Genomic DNA, 8,623 nt, shown 5'->3' with positions numbered 1-8,623 from the left:
ACCGAGTGTGAAACAAGAATTTACGATGTCACTAAGTTTAGCATAAAAATCATCAAACGTCTCATCCTTGTGCATAAAAAGGGTTTCAAAAGAGGAGGTGAGATGTTGAAGTTTTGACCTTTTAACAACAATAGTACCCTCGTGAATAGTTTCAAGAATGTCCCAAGCCTCTTTTGCTACCTCACATGTACAAATACGTCGAAACTCTTCTGGTGTGACAGAGCAAAAGAGAGAATTGAGCACTTTACTGTTCCAACTCGAATTTTGATAATCAATTGTATCCCATTTATCAATTGGTTTGGGGATATCAACACCATTGAAGGTAACCATAGGTTCACTCCATACATAGATAACAGAGTGCTGAACTTTCTCATTAATTGATTTTAAAAATGCCCTCATACAAGCTTTCCAATAAGAATAGTTTGTCTCATCTAGTAAAGAACGTCTATAGGTCAAGCTACCTTCACGAACTGAATCCATTGACATGAATCACACAAAACCATACTCCTATACTTTTTCGTAAAAAAAACAAGAATGAGTGACCCGCTTTGATACCAATTGAAAAACCAAAGCGATTCGTGATTTGAAACAGATTTAATTGCAACAATCCCTAAGCAATCAAAACTAACAATCTAAATCATCTAGCATGTATAAAAGTGATTTAGATTTCTTTTTCATAATTAATAAATTGACACAAATGATTTTTACGTAGAAAAAGCCACAGTTAGAGCACTTTCAATTGTGATAAAAAATTACAAGCAAAACGCCACTATTCAATCCACTATGAAGAATGAAAATACACAAGATTACCAAACAATTTACCTAACACTCTGTAAAATTGTCTTCAATAACTTGTGCCTCTTTCACCAATGCCTTTGTCTCGGAATTGATTAGTCTAATGTTGAATCAACACCCAAGTCGAATCCACGACAACGAGCCGTTTCAAACTCCTTAAAAGCCTTCACGTTCGAATCTTTGGAATCCACCAAACAAGAACTCTTTGATTTGAATGATCAACCAACTGTTTAATGTATATGATTTAGATCATGAGATAAACTTAGCAAGACATCAAAGGAAACAAGTAAAGTACCTCCAGAGAAAAACCCTAATCCTTAAGAATATGATTTGGAAACTATAACCCTAAAATTTGACTTCCGTGCAGCTTTATAGAGAACAAAGTTGCGGAGACCGCTTGAGCCATGGAATGGTCGCTCGAGCAGTGTGTCACATACGTGTGAAATCCATCAACGACTTTACACGGGCCACCATTAAGTTCGCTTGAGCGAACATTGAACCCTCCCTGTACTTTTGCATTATGGGAGTTGGTTGAGCTGCTATTCCTTCTCTCGAGCGGTCCATGATAAAATAGAACACAGATTACAATTGGAAAAAGTGTTTGCTCGTGGAATTGACAACACAAGAGACCTATCAGGTACGGTTTGGTAAAAAATTCGGTCTGGATCAGTTTTCAATATAATAGAACTGACATTACGGTTCGGTCCAAAATTTCATCTAAACACCAATCATCCCGAACCGATTGCATCGCTAGTTTAAAGACAAGTATACTATGCCATCTCGACTAACTTTGGCGTGTCTTCACTAAGTAAATGATTCAAATCTTAAGATATCTTCACCTATGCATAAGGCTTCCAAGTGAACTAAGAATCATTATCTAGTATTTTGAAAATGATAGGGGAATGTTGGGGAATTTTCAAAATGATTTTCAAAATTAATAGTTTAGGTTTTGTCCTTGTTTTTCTATGGAAAGCTTGGAACAAGCTTGGGGACTTTGTCCCACATTGGAAAGACAGAAAAACAAGGAGCATTTAACAAAGTGCTACATGAAATATTCCTTTGAATATAGAATTGTGGAATGGATGTTAGTGTGCATGCACTCACACCGCAAGGATGGTGCACCATCCGCACTGGCATACGTGTGTGGTGCGGGCTTTGTGGCGTTTGATGATGCACTTTGCACTTTGCACTTTGCATGAACGCATCGGCACAAGTTGTCATGAGGGCGCTTTTCTATTTGCATCGGACAGGCTGGAGCAATGACAAGGATCCGATATGGCATCGGTGATGTGAAATACAGTCAGCTCCGCGTGGCAATGATGTGGCATCTGTTAGTGATGAGCCAACCAACCGATCGAACGATTGCATTTCCGATCTGAAGCAGTTTGATCATAGTCATTGATTGGAGATGTGCGCGATCATACGATTGAGATTGTACCCGATCATGATTAAGAGTGATCAGTCAAGGCATCTATTTAGTGTGAGATTGATCTACACCATAAATCAACAATCCAACTGCCATATTTGATCAGATGTGTTGATCAGATGCATCAAGGCCTATAAATAAGCTGCAAAATCAACCATTTCAATCCATCTAAAATCCTAAAAACATTCATGCAATTCTCTCTTTCACTCTCTTGATTTAAAGTTTTCAATCAAGAGTTTCTTAAGCAAGTTTCTACTTTTATTACTAGTAATCAAATTCTGCAGATTTTATTATTAATATCTTGGTTTTCTTGATTATATCAAGAGTATTTTGATCTACTATCATCACTGTAGACGCTAGTAGACTTAATCCTTAGATCAGGCTTCATTATATCTTAGAAGCGAATTTGCTGTAACACCCTGCATACCTATTGATGGGTGCAAATATTGTCTTTAGGAAAGTAACTAAGTAACGTGACTTGAAGCACGAATTTTCGGTTCTATATAGACAAGATCATCACCGAGTTTTGAAAATCTGAAGACCACCAACTGAATAATTCAAGACGAACTTCTCCAACTCTTTAGCCATTAAACTTAATGTTGGTATATATAAATTGTCTAAAATGTCATTTTGCATAGAGTTTAATAACTGAAATATTATTTTTTAATGACTAAAATATCATTTTTCGTTAGTTTTACTTACAGAAATAGACACATAATATAAATTGAAAATAAATTAAAAAATTATGATCTAAATTGATAAAATTAAAAAATTAAGATTCATTTTATTATAAGATTCAGACTCAAGAATTTTATTTGTAATTTTTAAAATAAAATTATATACTGTTTCTAAATTCTAAACATTATCTCAACACTATCAGATGCAATGGATCCGAATATTGGTATATTGACTAGTCCCCCTCAGGGACTTATCCAAACTAGTCTTGCAAGTTAATGGTATTTTATTTGCTTTCGCTGAGTTCAATATATAATATTAGCTTTTGCTGTGAGATACGTTTTGATTCAAGCCAAATGTTTGTTACTTTCGAATTCTTGCATATATAAGTTATTTTAGAATTCTAAGATTATTATAATTTTATGAATTTACACTACAAGAAAAAATACATTTGGCGACTAAATTTTTAGTCGCCAAAAATAAATTTTTAGTCGCCAAAAGTCGAGTTTTAAGTTTCCCCGACTAAATTTTTTAGTCGCCGGCTTGGTCGCTGGAAAACTGTCGCGAAAGGTATTGGCGACTAACAAACTTTTAGTTGCCCAAAAACCAAGTCTGTAGCGACTAAAATTTTCGTCGCCAAAGCTCGTTTATATTTTTTAAATTATACATTTAGCGACTAAATTTTTAGTCGCAAATAGGGAATTATTATTTTTTTTTAATTTATACATTTGCCGACTATTTTTTTCGTCGCCAATACTAAAGCTTTTGGCGACCACCCGTTTTAGTCGCCAAAAGCTTATTTCAGGAAAAAAAAAAATTACCCTATGCTCTTCCCAAGTTTTGAACCACCAACCTTTCACATTCTAAACCTGTACCAAGGCACTCTCTCCACTATGCCACAATAACATTACATGAATATATATGCAAAATATATCATTTATATAGTATATTGACCCGTATTAATATTAAACTATATATATAAACATAATTATTTTTATTCAATATAATTTATGTAAAAAATAAATTATTTATTTAAAAAAAAGGAGCCACTTTTGGCAATTAAATTTTTTTTTAGTCGCCAAAAACCTTAGTTTTGGCTACTACCAATAATTTAGTCGCTAAAAAAATTAATTTCCGCCTAAAAATAACCACTTTAGGCAACTAAACTGATTTTTAGTCGCCAAAGCCGCCACTTTTGCTGACTAAACTTAGTTTTAGTCGCCAATTGTCCACTTTTAGCTATGAAATTTTTTTTCGTAGCCAAAAACCTTTACTTTTGGCTACAAAATTTTCTTTTGTCGGTAAAACACCTACAATCGGCGACCAAACCATTTTTTAGTCGCCAAAACCTATGCTTTTGGCTACTAATTTCTTTTAGTCGCCAAAAAACTTCACTTTTGACTACTAAAATTGTTTCAGTCGCTAAAACCCATATAATCAGCGACTCAACTGATTTTAGTCGCCAATAAGTATACATTTGGCTACTAAACTGTTTTAGTCGCCAAAAGTCTTCACTTTTGGCTACTAATTCAATTTTAGTCGCCAATTGTCCTACTTTCAGCGACGAAATTTACATTTGTAGTCGCTAAAACTGTTTTTTGTTGTAGTGTTAAGAAGGTTGTTAAGAGAGATCCAGATTATTATAATTTTTACATTTATAATAAAACATTTTTTGGTTGTATCATATCATGCATCTCATATATCAGAACTATTTAGTCCCAAAAGGGTTGGGATATACAAATCAAGGTATTAGGGAGGTCCGGACTAAGTGACCAAATTACAAACAAAAACCCCGCTTTCTCTTCATTAGTACATGAAAAATCGGGTAAATTACTAATAGATCATAATAATTAGACTTGTTAGGTTTTTGTTATTGGCAATTTCGTTTGACAAAACTCCTTTCAGTTGTAATTTTGTTCATCTTTTATTTCAGTGAGGCTATGAGTTTTTAGATAGGAATCCAACCTGAATTGTGCCCTGCAGAGAAATTTCAGAAGTTAATTCTTTCTTATTTGCCACATCGCTGACTATGTCGAGGATCGAACTGTGTTTCCAAAGTTGCGTTTCCGCTCGAGCGAAAATTGCGGCCTTATTTTTTATAAATATGTGTTTCAGTCTAATTTTAAGTTTACGACTTCTAGATTTTCTTCTTGGATACTATGATTTTTATTTGTAGCTTCTTTACTTGTTTACTTTGATATCTGTGAGAAATTAATCATGAATCAAAAGGTTTGTTTAGTTTGTTTTATTTAAAAAAAAGAGAGTTGTGCTTCCGTGGATTCCATGGAATTTGGGTCTGAAATTTTGGTGGATTCCGGAATGGCTCATCGTCATGATTCGACATCGGCGTTATGGATTCAACGTTGGGCAAGACAATTCCGAGGTGAAGACGGGTTGGAAGAGGCAGATAGGGGTCGGTTCGATTCGGGTGTGGACTCGCTAGGTAATTGAGAGTACACTTGTGTAATTCCTTTATGTCTTCTTAGTGGATTATTTTGTGACTTTTGCATGTGATTTTTTATCACAATTGGAGGAGTTTCAATTGCGTTTTTTCCACATAAAATCATTGTGTTGATTTATTTTTTATTGTTTGATTGAGATTACTATTTACTGATTAAAATTGATACATAATCACAAATCAATATTTAGGGAATTTCTAGATTTTTCAAGACTTAATTCCTATTAAATCTTGTTAAACATAAATGTTAGTACAATCGTCACTAAAAAAAAAATTTATGATATTTTTTGCATGTGTTGTTAAAAATCGACAATTAATGTTTTTTTTTTAGTCATAGTTTTTATAAATTGTCGATAAAACTTACAATTAGTGATATTTTTCTATGACGAATTTTTCAAACTGTTACTGAAAGTTGAAAAATAGTGACTTTTTTTTTATAACGATTTTTTTAAACTATTCTTAAAACTTATAATTAATGACATTTTTTCTAACAATTTTTAAACTGTTGAAAATTAACAATTAGTGATATTTTTTTAATAGCATTTGATGAAAAATATCATTAATTATCATAGGATTTATTAGATAACAAATCCATTTATTATGACCTATATGTAAGTCCCTCTAGAATCTGTTTTATATATTTATCCGGAGCTTACCAAGGAAGGTAGCTTTTCTTTTTATATTATTTTATTTTAAATAAATTATAAATATATTTACTGAAATTTATTTAAAATATAAAGTGTCCATCTAATTTAAAAATTTATAAATATTCTCCGGTCAAAATATCTCAACAATTTAAAAATTGTCAGAAATGGGTACGCAGTACAAACGCAAATTGAAATTCACTCCTCGAGTGACAGTCTATTATCCAAGTGAAATGGGTATGCAGTACAAGTGTAAAATATAATGGTTTTGGAAACCTTGTTTTAAGGCTAAGGCCTCGTTTGGCAAGAGGCTATTTTAGTCAATTAGTTAAAAAGTTACTAAATTAGTTAAAAAGTCAATAATTCATACCAAAAAGTTAAAGATTCTCTTTTCTCTCTACTTTTTGCACATCTTTTCGTAATTAGCCAAAAAGTCATCCCAAACGTACAAGTTTTTTTTACCTACCTTTTTAGCCAAATAGCCAAAAAGTTACTAAATTAGCATGTTCCCAAACGAGGCCTAAAATAGCCTTTAAAAAAAAAAACACCTAAAAGTCTTTAAATCAAAGTTTTTTAAAAAAAAAAAAAATTTAGGCCGGCAATGCTGTCACTGTGACAGAGCCTACCACTGTTACAGTGACAGGTAAAAAAATTACAATTTTACCCTTTTGAATTTATTTTAAAAAATATAAAGTTAGAGATAAAATTATCATTTTAATTTCAAATATTATTTCAACACATTTTTTAATACACCAACTTAAATAAAAATCTATCTCATATTTTCAAATACAAAAATTAAAATAACTTATTAAAATAACTAAAAAGATCAATTTTGTTTTAAAATAATCACTTTCCAAACACTCACGATGTGATAGCTCTGTGTGTTCTTCATTCATAGCCATAAAAAAGGAAGGAGGATCCTCTCTTTGCGGTTCTTATACTTGCGCCCGTCCTTCCAGGCCTTCGGGTCTACTTTTAGGCCCAATTTTGATAATCCGAACCGTTCATATTTTATGATTTATTCAGTATATCATACCTGTAAAAAATCAAATTAATCGGATATCAGAAAGTATGTGTTCGAAAAATTGAACTAAAAACTATTTTTTAAAGAATTTAATAAACAGTTTTTCGAACATATACTTTCTGATATCCGATCAACTTGATTTTTTACAGGTATGATATACTGAATAAATCATAAAATATGAACGGTTTGGATTATTAAAATTGGGCTTAAAAGTAGACCCGAAGGCCTACAAGGACGAGCGCAAATACGAGACTGCAACGAGAGAACCTTGGCTCATAAAAAAGAGTGTCTTGCTGCTCTTGCAGGTGAGGATGGTGTTTTGGAAGGAATTTTTTTGATTTTTTTTTATTATAAGATAAATTAGTTATAAAATTAAAAAAAAAATAAATTTAAGTAAAATATCACATCAAATCTCATAATTATTTTACTTTTTTTATCATAAATATCATATTTAATTACAAAAAATTCAATTATCTTTTCAAACATAAAATTTTTTCCTCCAATAATATCCTATAACTAAAAAAACTTACAAAAAAAATTCACTTCTCGAACACCCACATTATTGTCCTCACACCAGTGATACTATGAAATGAATTTAGAAATTTTGTGTCAGGTTTTATTTTTGAAAACTTATTTTTAAATGAATTTTTATTTATTTTTAGCGATTTTTTTTTTCATGATTTAGTTTGTTTATTTTTTTTTAGATGTATCTAATCTTAATGTGTCAAAAAAAAATATTGACTAAAATATAAAAAAAGTTGAATAAAAACAACGAAATCCTTTTAAAAATAATTTATGAAAATGTAAACCAAACAATTTATCAAGATATTATCTAGAATTTTTATATTACGGCAAATTACAAACACTCCCTCGAGGTTTGGTAAAAATACAGATTCCCCCTGAGGTTTGAGAAATTATAAATTGCTCCCTGAGATCAAATTTTCATAACAAATTAGGAAAAATTAAAGGGGAATCTGTATGAAAATAAAAACCTCAAGGGGCAATTTGTTATGAAAAATGTAAACCTCAAGAGACGGGATGTTTTTTCTCAAACCTCAAGGAAGAATCTGTATTTTTTCCAAATCTCGAGGGGTGTTTGTAATTTGCCCTTTATATTATGATTCAGAATGTGGTTAAAATTATTTTACACGGACTCCATAGAATTCTTAATGTCGATGGCCGGCAGCATGACACGTCTCTCCCTGCTCATGGAATTATTAAAGCCTCGTTTGGTACTTAGTTAAAAAAATCACATCTTTTTTTTTATATATATATATATATATATATTATGTTTTTACTGACTGTGTCTAAGAAAAATTATTTTTTTGATCCGTCTAATATGAAAGAATCTAAAATGTAATAAAACAAAAAATTAAAAATTAAAAAAAATCACTAAAGACAAGAACATGTCAAAAAACTATTGTTTTCAATTTTTTATTTTTATTTTTATATTTAATGTTTTTTTTTTCCCGAATTTTTCTTTTTAATTTTTTCTTATATCTAGTGATTAAATTATAAAAGTAAGAAGTTTTTAAAAATATTTTTTAAAAGAGTTCATTAAAAAAAATCAACAAAAAGACTACTAAAAAACAATCTCAAAC

Source organism: Camellia sinensis, chromosome 15, assembly GCF_055761805.1.
Source record: "Camellia sinensis isolate YWXY chromosome 15, ASM5576180v1, whole genome shotgun sequence".
NCBI lineage: Eukaryota > Viridiplantae > Streptophyta > Magnoliopsida > Ericales > Theaceae > Camellia > Camellia sinensis.
This window is presented reverse-complemented; position numbering follows the sequence as displayed.